Source organism: Drosophila hydei, unplaced genomic scaffold, assembly GCF_003285905.1.
Source record: "Drosophila hydei strain 15085-1641.00,03,60 unplaced genomic scaffold, DhydRS2 tig00000290-arrow-arrow-pilon, whole genome shotgun sequence".
NCBI classification, from domain to species: domain Eukaryota; kingdom Metazoa; phylum Arthropoda; class Insecta; order Diptera; family Drosophilidae; genus Drosophila; species Drosophila hydei.
This window is the reverse complement of record NW_022045704.1, coordinates 705,786-726,030: the sequence shown is the minus strand read 5'-3', so window position 1 is coordinate 726,030 and position 20,245 is coordinate 705,786. Positions and strand designations below refer to the sequence as shown.

At 37.7% G+C, this 20,245-nt stretch overlaps 1 protein-coding gene across 5 annotated transcripts in view; it reads left to right on the top strand.

Moving 5' to 3' along the window:
* The first annotated feature begins 1,765 nt into the window (after nucleotides 1-1,765).
* The window catches only part of LOC111605475 (elongation of very long chain fatty acids protein AAEL008004), a 31,989-nt gene continuing 13,509 nt past the window's right edge, over nucleotides 1,766-20,245 (top strand). Inside the window, exons 1-2 of one of the 5 annotated variants that reach the window (XM_023324007.2) lie at nucleotides 1,766-2,334; nucleotides 2,427-2,527. The gene's annotated coding sequence lies outside the window, so the exon portion shown is untranslated. Of the gene's footprint in view, nucleotides 2,528-16,085; nucleotides 16,266-19,375; nucleotides 19,523-20,245 lie in introns of those variants that run through there. The other 4 variants (XM_023324005.2, XM_023324008.2, XM_023324009.2 and 1 more) reach the window with 4 other exon arrangements.

Here is a 20,245-nt window from a genome sequence, read left to right as displayed (position 1 = left end):
TTAGCTAGCCAATTGCATACAAAAAAAACATGAAGAAAAGAAAAACCAAACAAGAAACATTTAATAAGCGTAGCACAAAATGCAAATGCTGCGAAAAACAACAAACCATTATGGAAGAATAGCTTTAGACTTTAAGTGCAAAACAGCTAAAGAAAGGAGCAGACAATCGGTTCGGCGTTGAACCCCATTTAAAAATGAGTCAAGCAAACAAAATTGAATTCTAACTCTTAACAACAACAACAGCGACAGCAAACTGATTGACACATTATTGTTTAAGTTCATGGTTCGCATATTTTGTTTTTAAAAAATATTTCAATTATCGGTGTGGCTTATGTGCGTATATATTAATTTTTATGTATATTTGTTACTCTATGTATTTTGGTTTTGTAAATGTTAAAAAGATTTAAGAGTTATTTGTACTACAGTCTGTTAATCTGTGCGTTGGTTTCTTTGTTAAGTTGTGGTTTAAGCTGAAAAGTTCAAAAACTATGGAAAACATGAGTAAAAGCTTATTAATTTATATTAAAGAAATATGAACAGAAAAATGTGTTTTTATTCTGACTGGGAAAAATGTTAAAGAAAATGTGGAAATTCTTATACAATGATCTTTTAAGAATTTAGTTAGCTAAAATATTTTCCAAATTTCTGGAAATTTACTTAAGCTTTTTAGCTTGATTTCGTTTGTTAAAACTGTGCATGCAAATTGAAACGTTTTTTTCATATTCTATTTAGACAACCTTTGTGCTCTTTTGATATAGAATATATATGCCCTATAGTCTATGAAATTAATATATATTTTTGAAAATATATATACAACAATTTTTAAAGCAAAATATGCAGATTATTTCAGTGCATATTTTTAGGCGTTAAATATAATTACATAAAATCGAAAAGAAAAATAAAATTAATCGAATTTTTCATTTAGTTTGGGTATTTCGTGAGCAGAGCATACCCTAGCTACCTTTTAAATTTACTATCATTAAACAATTAGCATTATAAAAGTGATTTTCACACTGCGTTCTAGCTGAACCCGAATGACAAGCTATGAAAGTGCCAAGCTTGAAGTACAATTGTCCAAGTTTGAATAAGATTTGATCGCCTGCAACCAGACAATGCTAAGTGGGTGATATCAAGTGCACATTTGTATAACCTGTGGGGGCTGGCGACTTGCTGACTTGTTGTAAATAAACAAAAACAAACAAGTCGATTAACACGCCAATACCAAGTCAATAAAAAACGGAAATGGGCATATCTTGTTGAATTTTCACGATGCTGCCGTTTTCACAGCTCGTGTCGTACACGGAGATGGAGAGGGCGCTGCACGGGGAATTCCCCCTTCAACCATACATTGTGCGCTGCACCAAAGTGCAATCGGGATGAGCAGCTAACTAGGTAGACAGCGAAGGTTATTTAACGCGCTTGACTGGCCAAAAGTAAAGTAGCTGAAGTTAAGTAAAAGTTGACAAAAAATAAAAACTAATTTGTTGGCTTGGCATAAAATTAATGATTATTTCATATACTAATTATTGGCAAACACAAGTGTAATTGTTGGCGGCAGCTGGCAAATATTGAACTCCTCATTTGACCTTGACGAGGCACGAGTGTAAGTTGTCAGCCGTCGGCCGCAGTTTGCCCGGTCAACATTTGTGGCATGAGAGCGGCTGCTACTAATGCTAATGCTTATGCAGCATTATAATGCATCATACTCCAGTCAATTAGATAATCGCTAGCTGACCTGCTGGTTAAGTTCGCTGCAAGTTGCTTGGGCTGATTAAACACTTGACAAACGTTACGTCGTGCGCCACCTGTTGTTGTTTACTTGAACTTTAGTTCGGCCGAGAACAGGAGCGCACCCTGGGCCAAAGCAATTAGTGTGTATTTACACTGTACGAGCACTCAAGCGGGGCGCCCGGCCTGGGGGCGGGACAACTAACTTAACTGGTAGTTGCACGACGGAAAGTTTTCAGTGTTTTTGCGCTGTGCATTTTTGCATTTTGTTGTTGTTGCGTCGTACGTTTCCACATCCAGAAGCTTTTCAAAAGTTTTCGGCTTAAGTTCTGCGCCTGCTCGCCAGCTGCTCGGCTGCTGCTATGCAGCTTTGGCAGCGCTGCCAACGTTACAAATCGCAAGTTGAAACGTCGGCGTCGCAGTTGCTGCGCAGTCGTGTCGTCGCATTGCGCGTTTAACAGCCGAACCGCTCAATTTTTGCTCAGTTTCATTCAGAAGTTAAACTTAAGCACGTCTCGGACGCTCGGTCAACAGTCCCGCTTAGCAGCTCATTAGCCAATTGCGAAAGAATTTGCGATTTTTACAAAGTTCTTGTGAAATATTTACGTATGTTTGCACATTTAGCCATACATATGAGCATATAGTTATTTCTGCCTAGTCCGTGCGTTATTTGTGTTGTGGTTTTTGCGGTTTTTCAGTTCCAGTTTCAATTGATTGCAAGCAGGAGCAGCGGCCCCAAGCAGCAGCGCCCCAACACAGCGAGCGCCAGTAGCGGCAATAGCGAACACTGAAATTGTTGGTAAGTTTCCTCACATACGTTTTGTGCTATTACTTCTTTTGCAACTGTTATTGTTGATTTGTTGAACAGGCTGGCAACACTGTGCCGAATAACGCATTGCCAAATATTATAAAGCAATCGCAAATCAAATACTAATACAGGCAAAATAAGAAAAACAAAAATGATAAAGTATAAAGTGACTACATAGATTGCGTACAGTATATTATAACTACGTATATTATATTCAGGTTTTCAGTAGTTCGGAAATTCTAATTAACTGATACCTGTTTTCATTTGCCAATATTAAACTTGCAAGTTAACCCATATACAGTTAGTTATGAGTTATGTTAAAAGAATGCACCACTCAACATATTTGCAGCACAGTTTGCAGTTTTGCTTTTTCTTTTATGTTATATTTGCATTGCATTTCTCTTATGTGCCGCTAAACAGCTGACTTTTGTTTACATTGATCGAACTAATCAGGGCTGCACTGCATTTTTGGTCTTTTTTTTGCATGTCTGTGAATGTTAAGGCTCAAAATTATGTTATGTTAACCCTTACATGCAGTTTTATTTAATTAGCATGCATTGCGATGAAAATGTCTGTGTTAAACTGCAATTTATTGCAATATAAATGCAAATGTTTTGTTGTTAAATTTAGGATAATAAAGATGATTTTCGAAATCTTGATAGAGCCATTTCAAAACAGAATAACAACAACGAAGTTCAATTAAAAATCGAGATTGCATGTTGAAATTAACGCGATCATTATATTTCAAGCGATAACATCATTCACGTATAAAAAATTCAGTGAACAATTATTTATGCAGCTTGACGGCATTCTAGGGTTAAGAGATACGAGGAGCTCTTGTAATTATTAACAGGCCAACGTTAACAGATTGCTTACATTATGAACTGCAAAAACAATAAAGCAGCGGCAACAAAGCAGAAGAGAAAAAAGCCCGCAACAAATTAACCTGGGCTCCATGCACAACCTTGGACTTGACTTTTGCCACTGATGGGCAACTGATTACCTGGTGGCTTTACCTGCCTGCCAGCCTGATGTCACATTATGTCTTTTGTTGTTGTGCGGCCAGTTGCTGTTGTTATAGTTGTTATTGTTATTGCCGTGTTTTAAACAACTTTTGGAACAACTTTCAAGCATTTATTATGATGGAACTGGGAGGATCGTAGAATATTTTATGGCTGGAGCAGCCCTTTTGCCGTTCTGTCAATCTGATTCACTTTTAGTTCGATGTTCACTTCCGTATTACTAATTTAAGCACAGAATTGATTACAATCCTTAATGGCTAGTTAAGGTATGCACTGCATGTCTGTATGGCTGGATTCCTGGGATTTTTTCCACTGAAAGCACAAGGCCTAGGCGCGAGAGCTTGTATTGCGCAGATCTCTTCTGGTTAATAATTGAAAATAGCAAATTGCAAATTATAGTCTGCGGCTGGCAGTCGAATCGAGGCAAATTTTCGCTTTCAAATGGTTACAAATGCAAAATATTTACGCTATGCCGCGTGATTTTTTAGTCTTCTTCGAATGCCACGCACGTAGAACACATTTCATGCGAATTTACAGGCTTACCCTGTAGGCAACGCTGTCTGCTGACAACAGATCGTCACTGGAAGATCTAAAGCTTGCGCCACTGCCGATCGACAGAGTAACGAAAAAATAACAGATATGGCGATTCAAGGTGTCGAAAATATAATACTCTAAGAGTTAAGTGACACGCAAAGGTAGGTCGAAAAGGTGGTTGATCTTGGCTTTAATATTGAAATAGATAGAAAGTGGAAAATATAATACTGAATATTTGTTATACCAAAATTGATTTGATATTTTCTTTTGGAAGTATATGAAATACGATTCTTATTGGAATGAAAAGCTCAACATAATTAAAATTTTAAGATATTTTAAAGATAAAATTCTTATTGATATAACAAAAACCTGTATATAGTATTTCCCTCAATTTTTGATACATATGTTATCATCTATATATGATCCTGAAAAATCCATAACCATAGAGACAAACACATTTAAAGACTTGCAAGAAAATGGATGAGAATATATATGATCCTTTCCTTACCTGCTTTACATATATATTATTGAATTTCTTTACATTTAGCTTAGCTTGAAATAGATTAATGAATCTAATTTCAAGCTAAGAAACACAGATAGAAATGCTTAATATATAAAGGATTTATACATATATGTATATGAGCCTACTCTCTACCTGTTACAAATTGCATAACAAATCCAATGTATAATCCGTGCTAGTGTATTCAACGAACAATCAGCGGTCAATGTGCTGGAGGTTTGTTTAGCACACGGGAAAATTCCCCAAACATAAATATGTTTAGCACTCAGTCCATGGTCCGAGTGCCTCACTTGCACATGGCTTCGCTGCCTCGTACACTCACTCACTCGCTCAGTCACTCACTCTCTATAAATAATTCAAACGCACGTGTTGTCTAGAACAGGATCCGCACTTGCAGGGCGCGGGCGTTGCCGGGTGCCCTCTCGCCTGGCATGCTAATTTATAAACATAACAACGAACTGACATTGACAGCCAACTGTGATTTTGGGCATTCATAAGTGATCAAAAGATTGCTGCAGACACAGATCTGGCCAAAAGAGAATGTTTAAGCCAAACGTGCCAAATCGCATTATACCTATATGAGAAAACATATATCTAACAGAGATTGTCATCTGTAAAAAAGTGTAAAAATTTATATGAATTCCGCATTCAATCGTAACTGAAATCAAATCAAATCGCATGACTGTCAAACTGTAAAATGTGCGTAGTTAATAAATGAGTCATTAAACAATTCATTAGAATACAACAAATAAAATGTTGTTTAATGATCAACTCGACTGTGTCGTGTCTTGAACTGCGAAAGTACGTGAAGAACCTGGCTGTCATGCTGATATGGTAGTAAATCTTGCAATCGTTATAAGATTTGTAAATATGTGCAAATGTCATTTGCTGCTGCGTCTGTAACTGTGACAGTTCCTGCTTTTTTTCCCCTTTTCTGTTATGACTAATGAAAACAATTAACTGAGTTTTATCTGCCTCCGCCTACGTGTTACGCATATTCAAAGACCAAACAACATCGAGTCGTATCAGCTGACAGATATTACCAGAAGTTATAAAGTTAATGCAATGTTTTTAATACGTAGCAATCGACGAGCTGACTTTATATGCAGCCGTCGTGGGAGAGTTGTTTTAATAGATTAACTAGTTAGTTTTTATGCTCGCTCACGATGTGAAGAGAGTATATTGGCTTCTGTGCAATGTCGTAGCTATTTGATGCTATGTACTTGACATTTGGAACACAGACTCGTTAGGAGTCTCGTCTTATGTGGTGCTAAGACTCTACGTGTATGTTCACTAGGGGCGTGGCAAAATGGGAAATACTTTAACTGATATAAAGGAAGCTCCTATATAAGGAATTTTGAAATACATACTATTGTAGACTAAGGCCATAAATGCCTCGTATATATGTCTAAGCCTGCTTGGAGGCATGGCGAATCGGTTTAAGCACTTTCTTTCCAAGTTTTGGGACTAGAATCTAATAAGTTGAGCCATTAGTCTAAGATCCTTTATCATCGCTAAGATTCTCTATAGAACGATGAATTTGATGATCACGTCCTGTAGATGCGGTGCAAAAATATTCATGATTGATTTATTAGAAATAATATCTATATGACTCTAGGGGCGTAGCAAATTGGAAAAGCCTAAAGCTTCCAAAGTTTTGAGACTAGAGCTGCAAAATTAGGAAGCTAAGCTGATTCCTTCCTCAAATTTACTCAAGTAATTTTATTGCTTTGGATCCTTGAACAAGTATTATGCAGTCGATGCCGCCCGACAGCAAAATTCTTATTTGATTTTTAATTTTTCACTTCTTCCATTTACTAAATGAACTTTGGGAAAGTTTTGTTGGTTTAGTTTGGAGATTTGTGCATGGCTGAAAGATACAAATGGAGACATGCTCACTTATTAACTATTAATTGAGGTTATTAGCGCGCTAAATGCACATACAAACGTGCCACTCAATTACAGCAACAACAATTACAACAACAACAATTACAACAACATTGAACAATGCCAGCCACAGCCGCGCTAAAAAATGCAACAAATTGATTTCAAAATTGTTGCCATAAATTCAATATAAATTACAAATGTCTATATGTGCACCCATAAAGGTACAGTGAAAGCTCGCTTCACGAACAGGCGAAGTCTTGATGTCGCTTAAATGTTCTATACATAAATATCTTTATATATTCTATGCTCATATTATGTGCAAGGCAAACAGCGCGCTGTTGACTGTAGTTGCTGTTCACTATAGCGCTTGTGCACTGTACTTGCGCATGTTTGACTCTGCTTGACTTGCGGCAGTCGGGCGCGTTATTCATTTGGCTGTCGCTCTTGTTTTTGTTTTTTTTTTTTTGGGCCAACAAATGTTTGTTAACCTCTGACATGATTAGCGCGCTTTTTGTTGTTGTTGTTGTTTTTTTGCAACATTTTTAAATTGTAATTTCGCAGCTTAAGTTGAAATTCACAACTTAACAGTTGATTACGGCAGTGTTTAAGCATGTTTAAAGTTTTTAAAAGCTCGCAAATGACTTGCCAGTCTATATGATAATGCGTTTCAGGCTCAAACTGGTTTTTACTATTATTTCCTTTATTTAACCAAATGCATTTTCATTACACTTCCATGATTGGAATGCTTCAATGATCGTTAAAATTCTTTTGACAAGGAACTAAAGATTTATATAGTAATACAGTTTAGGATTAACTATACATATAGAGTAAGCCTATATAGTAAGGATATGCCTATATAGAGTAAGGTATATAATTATATGATATGAACTTGGACAACAATATATAAACATTTTTTATTTATTACAAATTTTTTTATTTCTAGAGACAGTTGAAATCTTTAAGCAGTTCACATTTATAACGACAATATTAAATATTTTATTTATAACAAATGAATAACAATAAAAAATTGCATAATTCAATTGAAGAACAAAATAAAAAATGAATATTGAAAGAGAATGTGCTAATCTGACTTGGCATATCTCATTAGGATTAAAGTTCAATGAATTCAATTAAATTATAAAAAAAATTTATAAAAAACGTTTAATTAAGCAATAGCATTATATGCGCTATAATAAATTGATTAATTGCAGCTTATAAAATTGTATCTGCTTAAGTTTCAATTGATTGAAAGAAACAATTCAAAAGCGAAATCCGATTTACTTAATTTAAAGAAATAAATAATGGCAATTAATAAATACAATAATTTAAATGTGTGTAGTAAAAATATCAGTATTATTGCTTGAATTTTCTAAGCATTTTACAAACATTTTACAATTTAATTTGCCTCATATTACAATAGCCTTCGCAATGTTCATTGCGAATTCTTGTTTACATGATTTGAGCAATAAATTAACTAGGTAATTGCAAGTACAAGTTCAATAAACAAATAACACAAACTGCACAATATATAGCAAAGAATCGAACTCAATTTTGAGCTTGAGCCGAACGCTATAAACTGCAGTGCATGCAGCTTAAAGAGCTAAACGAGAGCAGTTGAAGGCCAATAAATCAATAACTGGTGCATAAATATTACTGTTATGTTATATGGCTTAACAGATATCATGATATATATGATAGCAAAAATATTCTGCATAACAGCTTTAGAAAAGATATCTACAATATGTAGTTGAGGTGAATTTAGCTATCATATATAGCATATCTGTATATATAATGGCAAAAATATTCTGAGCAAAATAAGGACAGATATTTCCAATAAAGCTGAAATTCAAACAGTTGGCAGACCTCTGTACTCACAGTTTGACAGTCAAAATATTCTGAGCAAAATAATGACAGATATTTCCAATAAAGCTGAAATTCAAACAGTTGGCAGACCTCTGTACTCACAGTTTGACAGTCAACATTAGTTTACATAATACAAAAAAAAAAAACGTATTTGAAGTAAATTGCTACTACTCAAAATATTGAAATTGGGAATTCAAGGTAACAGGCAAAAGCAGGTGCGGCTGAGCCCATGAAGTACATACGTGCTGAGTTGCTCTAGCTATGCCCATTTGAAGCTAGATAAGCTTTGAAAATTCGTATAGGTTTTCGTGTTTCTTCAATAACTCAGCCCATGCACTGAATCCTTTATTGGATTTGCGTATAGCAGCTCTGCGTTAAGTTCAAGGTATTTTCTAGTCAAGCAGCCCCGACCCCGACACTTTATATAACCCAATTCTATGCACTTTTAGAGAGTTCCACAAATAAAACAATATATGACTTATAAAGCATTGAAAGGTCGAACAATTGTGCGAAAATTATTAAACATGAATTCATTTATTGCCAAGAAAATAAAACTTTGCTAAGCATCTTTGCGTTACTTGTTTTTTAATGAACACTTTGTTTATGTGCGCCTACATTGAAGATGTCTTTTTAATGTCAACTAAGAAAAAACACAAAAATACTTGAAGACAAAAGGAAACTTCTCTGTTTTTTAGAGAAGTTTGGCATTGAGAGACCGCAGCGAGACGTTGATTGAGTTGTCAAAAAACAGCAACAATTGAAAACAACATTTTCTGAGCAACACAGCCCCTACTACATCTTCTTCTTCGTCTTGTTCATTTTGACATTGTCTTTGTCTGCTGCGGCTGTTGTGGTTTATGGATACAACAAAGTATTGTACGCTTGTATTGTAATTCGATGGAACTTTTGGTCGAGGCACTGAGAGACTTTGCACACGGATTAGTAACTTATTAGCAGTTGCCTTGAGATGGAAATGGATGCTGCGCCGAGCATTAACACGGCCTTAAGCCTTCAACAGCTTAACAGGTCCAAAAACATGCAACATTAAGCCTTCACTTTACCCATTCCTTTTGTTTCGTACTTTAATTAACATGAAATGGCTTTACAGAATAGATACGCGCTCGACTTGAGAGGTAAGATTCAAGCTCTGTTAATTGAATTATTAATAAACATATTAAATGATCTCAATACATTATATAACTGTAGTTAATAACTATATATTACTTTTCAGATCCATAATTAATAACACGTTTCGAAAGTTACCCAACTACTAGTATATATGCGAGTACTAATCTATTCTTGTAAATATTTTTATTATGCAAGTCTCGAAGTGTTTTTTTCCCCTTAATTACAAAATAAATATCAGCTATGAATATATCAGAAATGTTAAATATTTACCATGTAATTTACCCAACACTTCCACCATTTAAAATTGCACACCCTTTCGACATTTGATAATTGCAAAGCTAATCATCTATAATTCGATGCCTGAAAATTTCTCTATATTGTGTCGGGACTTCCATCGCCCTCGCATATTAACAGTTTGGCCAATTAACGCTCTTGGCGTATATAATTCGATGTAATATAATTATCGAGTGGCAACGTTACAAAGATCAGGCGTTGCTGTACCTTAGGGCGTTCGGAACGACGAAAAGTCAGTCGAAAAGCAATAAGTCGGCCAATACTTAAGTCGAAGGTCCACTACATTATGCAAATATGTACATATATTCTCGGCTGATCTGTTCTATACGCCGCACACGATACTAAAGATAGATTGAAGTGTTTTTTAAAACAGAAATATGCCAAGTACGCTGTGCGCGTTTTAGATAGATTTGTGTTTATCTTGTGCTCAGGTAAATAAACTAAAAAACAAATGCTCCTTGTGTGGTCAAGACCTAAGCATTTACTTTCAATTATATTCTCACGCGAAAAAAAATAATTGAATTGAAATGATTTAATCGAGAGGGCTCGACTAGCAGATGCTATACGAAATTGTCTATAGCCAGCTATAGTTCATTATTAAATATCGATATTTATCGATTTTTATTTTACATTCATATTTTGAAAACTAAATGTGTAATGATAGCTGAGAAATCTAATAGCTATTTGTAAAGGCTATAATTTCATAACGATATATATCGATTTTCAAAGCAATCAGTATAACTTATATTGTGTATGCATTGCTCATTTTCATACTCTAAAAGACCAAACAGCTAAGATAGATGAAAAGACAAATGGTTATATGTAATATATGAAATTGCGATATTTATCGATTTTCTAGGCAATAAAATAAATTCTTTTATATTTTTCATAAACCTATTTTTAAGGTCTGTAAGTTCAATGTCTTAAGATACATGGAAAAACAGATGGCTTTGTGTACAGGCCATAATTACCTAACGATATTTATCGATTTTCAAGTCAATAAGCACATCCTAAATTCTGCTTTTTATATATCAATGGTTGAGATATAAAAAGGACAAATATCAACTCAGCTATGTTTCAAGCTAATAAATACAAAATAATATTAATCGAGCATCTATAACAACTCTCTCAAAAGAGATATCGATGCTCATTAACTTTCTTATCGATACTCTAATACATATATTTCAATAAAAGGCTGTTGACCCAAGTCCAAGATGGGTTTAGGAGCAGTTTCATTCACTCTTAAATAAGTAGACTATGAAAATGTTAAGGTTAAGTTGAGAGCCCATTGTTAGACATGAGCTCGAATCGCAAACAAAGCCGCCTTGAGTGCCGAGAATATTTATAATTTTTTTCTTTTATAGATCTATGCGATTCTGTTTGCTTGGCAATTGCGAAATCGTAACGCTTGAGCGCATTTTATATCCAATGTGTGTTCGGACGCGACTCTATCGATGTTTGCAGTCGATGTCCGCCAATTGGGCAAACAGCTGGATTAGTTTTGGGCGTGTCTGTTGAACATATACATGTACTACAGATATACATATATATACATATATATATACATAATGTAGTCGAAGGCAGCTAGTAGATGGGCTCATTGTGTTGCTTATTATCATTGAGCGATCTCAGATTTTGGGCAAATTTCACGCTCACCTCTTGACGCTAGAACCCGTTTCGGCTAGATCGCTTGACAAATATTTAATGGCTTCAACTTGGCTGGCAGCTACTTATTTTCAGTTCACTTGAAGCTGTATTATTTTTAATGAGCATTGAGAAAGCTGCGCTGCGGCCTCTCAGCACTTTCAAACCTAATATTTGGACTGTTTGCCAAGCTTAATCATTATCATTACCACACATTAGCTAACTATGCCTTCAATTTTTGTTTTTTTTCGAAAGGTGTCTTTGTCCAGTCATTGTGCAATTGCAATTGCCGCAGCACCGGACACGGCGCTAGCCACTGCCACTGCCAGCAGCGGGCCGTGCCCCAGATCAAAGCCCGAAAACCAGGCTTCGGACTTTAATTTAAATAGTTTTCGTTTGTTTTACTATTTTTTTTTTTCGTTGGCTTTTGTCTTTGGCTTTGTTTACGGCTGTGCTGCATACATAATTCAATTTATAGTCGTTTGTCATCGTGGCGCTCGCACAATCGCAATCACAATCACCAGCCAGAGAGAACTGCACCAGCCATCAGCCATCAGCCATCAGCCCTCAGCCTCTTAATGAGACGCATTTCACTTGGCTTGAATTCTCTTTTGTCATTTAAAAGATACAGTTAACTGCCAGTTTGAGATGTTGCAATGCTTGGCTTTGGCTTGAATATTTTGTAACTTGATGACTTTGCCAAAGCTTTAAGATTTTCTTATCCTACTTCAAGGCGAAACTAGGCTTAGGCCTAAGTTTCTGTACCTCTTTAAAAGGAAATAATAAAATATCTAAAATTAAAATTTGATTTACAAGCTGTTGCCGCAAATTCAATATGATATAAACTGTAGCTGTTTCAATAAGTTCTCAAATATTGCTGAGTTTTAATAAATCTATCTAATGCCTATATCATTTAGCTGCTAGACCAAGGCTTCTCTGAGGCTTGCCTTGTGCTTTTAGCTCTTTTGCTCATTTGGTTTGCAGCTTCTACATTTTAAGGGTATTCAAAAAACCCACTTTGATATATGTAATACACTGAAAACAATTTCAGCAGCATTCGAGTTAGAAAGTGCTGTTCGAAGCCCAAGTCTCACAGCGAGATTTTCAGTGACAGCGCGACCAAACAATGCTCGCATTTTCACTATTTGAGCATCGCTTGAGAATGCAGTCAAACTGAACATGAGATAACAACAATGGAGCTGGCCTATTACAACATTTCGGCAAACATTTGAATTCAATATAAAAATCGAAAATTCATTTCGTTGCGGCTTTACATAAAAGTTTTAGTTGTGCGATGTTGACATACATTTCGTTTTTTGTTTTTTTTTTTTTACATCAGTTATTGGCTTTTGCCAAAAGCAAAGTCAATTGCTGGCCTCTGCCACACTGCCACGCCCCACATGGACGGGGGCATTTTGGGTGTACAACAAACAAAGTACGTGTTGTTGGCTGTGTAATTTTTTATTGTCAACACGTTGAGTGCCGCCCGCCCTTGACTCAATTAGTTGGCCTGGCCGTGGCGCATGCGCAGAATGCAGAGCGAATTTATGGCTTAAATGGCTGGGCACATGGCCAGAGGCTGGCTCCGAAGACATTGGCCTAGGCAGAAGCGCTTCAACGTACGCCTCATTAGAGCTAACTGCCAGTTAGCTTCGACTTAACTGTAATAGCATCAACTAACTAACGCCCACGCCAAGCGGCCAGCGTAGGCGTTCAATTGTGCAATGCTCTGCTCTGTCCGTAATTAAATAATAGAGTTTTTAATAATGAAAGAGAGCAGCCCGTTTCTTGGTCATTTTTTAATTGCGGCTGGCGAAGTTGTTGCGCAGCCAGCGGCTGCCAATTCCCGTTTGCTGGTTTAGGCAACCGACGCAGCGCCGACGCTGGCAGTGCCGTCGGCGTCGCTGCCAGCGTTGATAATGGCGTTTCATTTACGAAACTTATTAATCGATTTATATGCGCCGGCACAGCAGGCCAGCCACAACAACAGCGAACACTCGGCCAATTTCTTTAACGCACACACACATGCGGCTGCATGCATGCGCGCCCAAGGTGAGATGTAAATGTTGTGTGCGTGTGTGTGTGGCTAACATAAACCGTTAGCGTTTATGCCATGTTGATGATGACACAAAATCAAACAAAAGCAGCAACATTTTGGTTACGCGCTTGGCACGTTTAGTTTTGACATTGTAAAGCCAAAGCCAAAGAATTTTGGCCACTAGCCAAAGCCAACTAGGCCCCTCCCTCTCCCCTCGCTCTCTCACTCTCTCTCTAATGACATTTTGCAATCGCAAGCAAAAAGCATTTGCGCATGCGCAAAGTATTTGAAATATAATTTTATTTATTTATGATTTTTATTATTATAGTTATGTCTTTATCTATTGGCCAGTTGTGTAATGTGGTCTTAGTTCAATTGCAGGCAGCTACTGTTGCTGTAAATATTGCTTTTGTATGCCAAGAGTTAACTAGTTGACAGGAGCCTTGCGGCTAATGAGCTAATTAGTTTTGCCAGCTAATAACAATTTTCAGTCAACTGCCGCTGTTTGCCCAGATTTATGACAGTGTTAGCTTAGCACAGTGTGTGCTGGCTATGACGAATGACAGCCCACAACACAATAACAAGCAAGTCAACATTTTATTATTGTCAGTTACAGCTCATAAAAGTCTATAAACAAACTGAACTTTGAAATATAAATCAACTTTGCTGCAAGTTTTATAAAGCCCGATTCCCATGAAATAATAATTGGGGAAAGTGAAGAAGATGAGGCAGTTAAAACTATAGAATTTATATATATATATATATTATTTTAATTTAAGATGAGGCAGTTAAAACTATAGAATTTATATATATAATTTTATTCTTTGTTAACCAGTCGATTCTATTGTTAATTAAATATTTACTTAGATCAAACTTAAATAAGAAAATGAATGGGAAATTTGTTTAACCAAGTGAATGGAACACCTATAGGAAGCATAGATATATCTCTAGGATCTTTTACACCTATAGCATCTATAGATCTATAGAATCTGTAAAAAATAAAATTGTTTTCTGAAACTTTCTAATTCAACTCGTTTTTCATGGTGTTTTTCTATGATAACTCTTAAGCCGTGTCAGAAGCGCGCAAGGCTTGTGTCTTGAGTGCCTCGCCCACTATGCCCGCAGGACAACTCATTCGCAAACCTTCTTTAAAACCTTAAGTTCCCTTTTCTTATACTCGCTTTAGTCTGCACATGCGAAAAGTTCTGATTTCTTATCTACAATCGCATCTATCCACATTTGTAACTGTTAATCCGACTGGCTTTCTGCTTTTAGCCAATTTCATGGTCTATTCGCCACATTGAACCGTTAATAACTTTGCACTTTTGTTAGTGTTGTGCTGGGCCAGCCGCCTAAGCCGTACACGTGGCACACACTAACTAAATGGGGTAAAATCATTTCCGGTTCATATCCGCACACCTTAGAGCGAGGTGCGGCCCAGTCGAACGAAAGGGCAAACACAGGACCAACAAATATCCGTGTAAATATATACATATATATATATGTGTGTGTGCACGTATGTGCATATGTATGTTTATTCATATAGTCACTGAGCCATGTCCTGTATGGCTAAAAAGGGGTGGCTTGCCAACAAATTGAGGAAAACAAAAATACAATGCCAAAAAAAAAACATCTAAAAAATAACAACAACAACTGCTGCTGCTACTACTAACAACAACTATAAGCGCCAGGCCTCTCTCAACTTGGATGACATAATGCCAAGTGGAGTATGTATCTTGCATATGTGTGTGTCTGTGTGTGTGTGTGTGTACATATGTGAGTACGTTCAAGTGTAGCTGTATGTGCAACTGTTGTTGTTGCTGCTGCTGTTGTTAAACACGCTTACTACGCTAGGCGCTGGGCTACTCGTATTTATTTTGCGGCATTTACGTTCGAGCATGGAAGACGAAAAAAAAAATATAGGCGACAACCCTTGGAAAAGCAACAAAAACGCACATATCCCATGGATACACGTTGTCACAGAGCCAAAGAGAGCTAGCGAGCGAGAGAGCGAGAGAGCGCGTCTTATCACAGGCACACGCACTAAAAAAAAAAGCCAGGGAGAGCGAGAGAGCGGCAGAGCCACGGGCAGAGCGTAAGCGAGAGTAAGCGCATATGGCCGGTTAGCAGCCGGCCTTTTTGCGCCACATCCACGTCCGAATTTGTGCCTGTCGGGCTCTGGCTGAATGTATCTGTCAGATACAGAGAGGGCGAGTGTGTGACTGTGAATGTGTGTGTGTGTTTCTGTGTTGGCGCGTGACGCAACGTGTGTAGTAAACGCGAATGTTGCCAGCGGCCATTCTGCTTCTGCTTCTGCTTCTGCTTGTGCTTCTTCTTCTTCTGCTTCGTCTGGCAGCCGCTACCGCAGCCGCTGCCACAACGGCGCGACGGCTGGTTGTCAAATGCCGTTCCGTCTGCTTCTTGCCGCTTGCCAGCCACAAGCTACAGATACACAGCACTTGGCACTCAGTGCTCAGTACTCATGCAAACACACGCTCTCCCTCTCTCTCATTCTCGCTCGCTCTCTCCCGCTCTCTGTTGAACACTCTCTCGCGCTGGCACTCAGCTTGCTTCTTTGTGGGGTTCGCGCGCTCTTCGCCCGATTCGTGGGCCTCAGTTTGCATTTCGCTTTGGGTTGTGTCTCGTCTGGTTCGCTTTTGGGTCAGGCCAGACCAAAGAAAAAGAAGAAATTAAAATAAAAATTTACCAAATTTAAATATATGAACTAATTCGCATTCGATTCACATTCGCACCCAAATGAATTCCTAAGCTAAGCCTGCCCAACTGCTGCTGCAAAATGTAATTCAAATAAGAATCAATTACAATCGTCATAATAATAATACTAATAATAATGACAATAACAGCTCTTTTCAATTACACGTGCCACAAACAAACAAAATAAATAAATGTACAGTTTGATTAATGTACGCGCTGCGTCCTCGTTCTACTCCTCGTGTCGCGACCAAGTCGCGTGTATCTCACAGATACACGTAATGCAAAAAAAAAAAACTGTTGTCTGCCCGTTAAATGTTCAAGTGCCTGTTTCCGCCTGCAAACAAAATACAAAATACAAAAAAATAAAAAAAAAATGTAAAGCGTCTAATCTGTGTGCAACGTTTTTTGCAAAAGGCCATTCGATAAATAAGTTAATGCCACAGATCTGTTGCATACTGTCTATCTATGGAATCAAATGCACATCTACGTAACCAGACCCAGCCGCCGCCGCCGCCGCCGCCTAGAAGAGGGCGGGCGGCGGCTGCACAAAGCATCATGCACTCAATTAGCTTGCCGCCGACCTCCCAAACGTCCAGAGCTTGTCCACTTGGGCCAAGTTATTTGAGTCGAAGCGCTGGCATTTCCCAATATTGGAACATTATCACCTGCCAATAATAAGTTCGGCTGGCTAATTAATCAACAACGATAACACCGCAGCCACAGCAGCAACAGCAATGACAACAACAAAAGCTGACACATCCGCAGCCAAAGTGCACGTTTTGGTGGGCAAGTGTGTGGCATTGGAAGATATGACATAATTCCAAGACATTCACTTGCCACACACAAAAATATGCCCACACTTACACACGCACACACACACACACACACATGTGTATGTACTTGTGAAGAAGGCACCCAAAAGAGCGCGCGCTCTGCCCGTTCGCTCCCATTCGCACTCGAAAGAGCGCTGCCCAACGAAAGAGCACATCAGGTGCGCGTGGCGACCAATGATCCGAATCCCACTCCGAAGCCGAATCCGAATCCGAAACCGAATCAGAATCTGAATCGGTATCCGAATCCGAATCGGCATCAGAAAAACCCAAAGCGAAGATGTCAGCAAACAGCCACCCACACACCCACAGACCCACCCACCCACACACTCATAAGCATCTTGGCATTGCGATTGCAGCGTTGAATTTAATCTGTCTAGCGGAAATGTGTGTAACACAACCCGCCTCTCCACTACCCCCCACGCCACACCCACAAAAATAGCTAGCAAAAACCCTTTCGAATGACGCCCACCCATAACTTAATTGAAATGCAAGCCAGCATCGTCCGTTTCTATATATCCATATAAAGTGATATATGTGTGTTTCGGCTCTAGCTTGAAATATATTTGAATATTCGCGGGGGCTTATACATTATTACAAAATAGCATTCTGCGATGGCGACCCAATAAATAACACACACACACGCACATTTGCATATGTGTTTGTGTGCGTGTGTGTGTAGATATGCATAATAGATAAGCAACAACAAATTAGATGATTGCGACAAAGGGCGGCGCGCGTCTTAATTTCCATTTCGACAAGTTTACCTGTTAACTGTTGTTGTTGTTTGGCGACACACATCGCCGCTTTGACCATGAATTCGATTTTAATGCAAAAGTCCCAAAAAACGTGAATTTATTTTCGGGCGAAAGGAAAACAAAAAGGCAAAAAACTATAAAAAAAACCCAAATACCTGTGCACCTGTGTGTGTGTTCGCTTTCGTGTACGTGTGAAATGCCGTAATAATTAATTGATCGACAAGTGCGCAGCTTTGGCTTTTTTCTGCTTCTTTTTTTTGTTTGGTATGCACCGCGTGCGCCACTGCTGCTGTTCGCTGCGCGTCGTGTCTCGTTGCCGAAATCGAAATCGAATTCGATCTCAGCGAGCACAGCCGCTGTCGATGCCAGCGCGCTTGCTGTTGTTGCTGTTTAGCGTTGTTGTAATTTGCTTTTGGGGGCCCTTGCAACATCGAACCAAAGCCGCCAAGTCAGGCCGAGCCAAGCCAAGCAGTGTTCGAGCTTGCGACAGCGCCGTACGCGTCGCTGCTCGCAGCATTCACCTGTTGTTATTGTTGTTGTTGCTGTTGGCTGCAGCTGTGGGGCGCGCCAATGCATTGCAATTTACATTTCTATGGAGCTCATTTTAATGATCTAAATAAATTTCAAGCATTAGCACAAAAATACCTGCATATATGTATATACATAAATATATGTATATATATATATATATATACATATATTTATATATATATATATATACACATATATCGCACCACTTTGTATTAAACAATATCAAAGTTTATAAATTCGTAATCAACGGCGAAGGCAACGATGACGGCGGCGACGACGTCGACGTCGACGTTGACAGTCACAGCGTCGCTCACTAGCTCGCTCAATTCACGACATCGAGCGCGCTTGTGACAGTGACGGTGGCGTCGACGCCGACTGCAACAGCGACGTCGACAACAGCGGCTTTAACGGCGTCTTCGGCCTTAGTTAGTCAGCCGTTGCGGCAGCCAGTTAGTCGTGCTTTGCTAGTCGCTGCCAGCGGTTTTGCCTCTCTCGGTTTCTCGGTCACCTCGTCTCGTTTCGCGTCTCGTAATTGTCCCCGTTACCGTTACCGTTACCGTCACCGTTACACATCTAGTGTCGAGTGTCGCGTCGCCTGCGCCTACGATTTAAGCTATCGAATTGCATTCGAAGTGTATACGAGAAGTGTTCGAAAGGACACGCGCATTTGGCTGCCAGTTTTGGCGAGCTTGACAACATTGAAACAAAAAAACGTATACAAACAGTAACACATATGTATGTACTTATGCGTGTATGCAAGTATATTTACATAGCGGTGCGATAAGCGAACGCAGAGAGCGAAAAGTGCGCCATCAAGTAAATGTGAATTTTATGGCATTCATCGATTGCCAGGCAAATGCCAGCTGCGGCAGCAACAATTTCAATAATTGATAACAAAACTACAAATGCAACAAACAGCGGCAGACAACAAACACGCACACATCTACCTATATCTATATCCTTAATACAAGCGATAAAGCTGATATATGATATATACGATAACGATATATAATTATAATCAATCAATAACGAATCTGAACTAAATGCAACTGGTTTTCCTCCCCAATTTCCATAGCCACTGGCAAATTAATCACGTTTCTACTCGCACACATGCTTACATAAATAAAACAGTTATTAATCAAATTTTCCAACAAAAATATCGATAAATAAACAAAACAGAAAGAAAAACAACTGCAACGAACGCACCAACTGGGAAAGCAAGGTAAAAAAGCTTAAAAATAATATCACAATTTGTTATTATTAAAGAAATGTATAAAATATATATAAAATGGGAAAACATTTAAATAGGGTTTTTAAGAAATTCAACTTTTTTATTATTAAAAAAATTAAAAATCAGAAAACAATGAAGAATTTTTTTAAGAATAGAAAATTAATTAATATAAATATTATTTAATGTTTATAAATGGGAAAACAAGTTGATAATTACTTAAAACTAAGATAAAATTTATTGTTTAAAAAAAGTTAAATTAAAGTATTAAATCTTAAAATTGCAAGTGGCGAAAGGCAAAATGTTTAGAATAACTAAAAATATAATTATTTCATGTCTTAAAAATTGTGTTTTTTTTTTAGCGATAACATAAAATTTAATTTAGGTTTTAAACTCTATTTTAATTTTTATATTCGAAAACAGGTAATATAATATATTATATTATATATATAATATTTATGCATTGTTTATCTAATAATAATAGTCACATTAAATCTCAAAAGATTTGAGTCCTACCTAATTCTATTAAATCAAACTTAACTTAATGAAAATAAACTGAAAATCTTATTCGAAAATTCTTGAAAAACTTGCTCCATAAATCTTTAGTACTCTTGACAGTTCTACCTACGCCAACTTTTCTGGAACCCTCTAGCCCAGACATATGTAAATTTTATAACTTACATTACATCATCGTCCAAGTGATAAATGATAATGAAC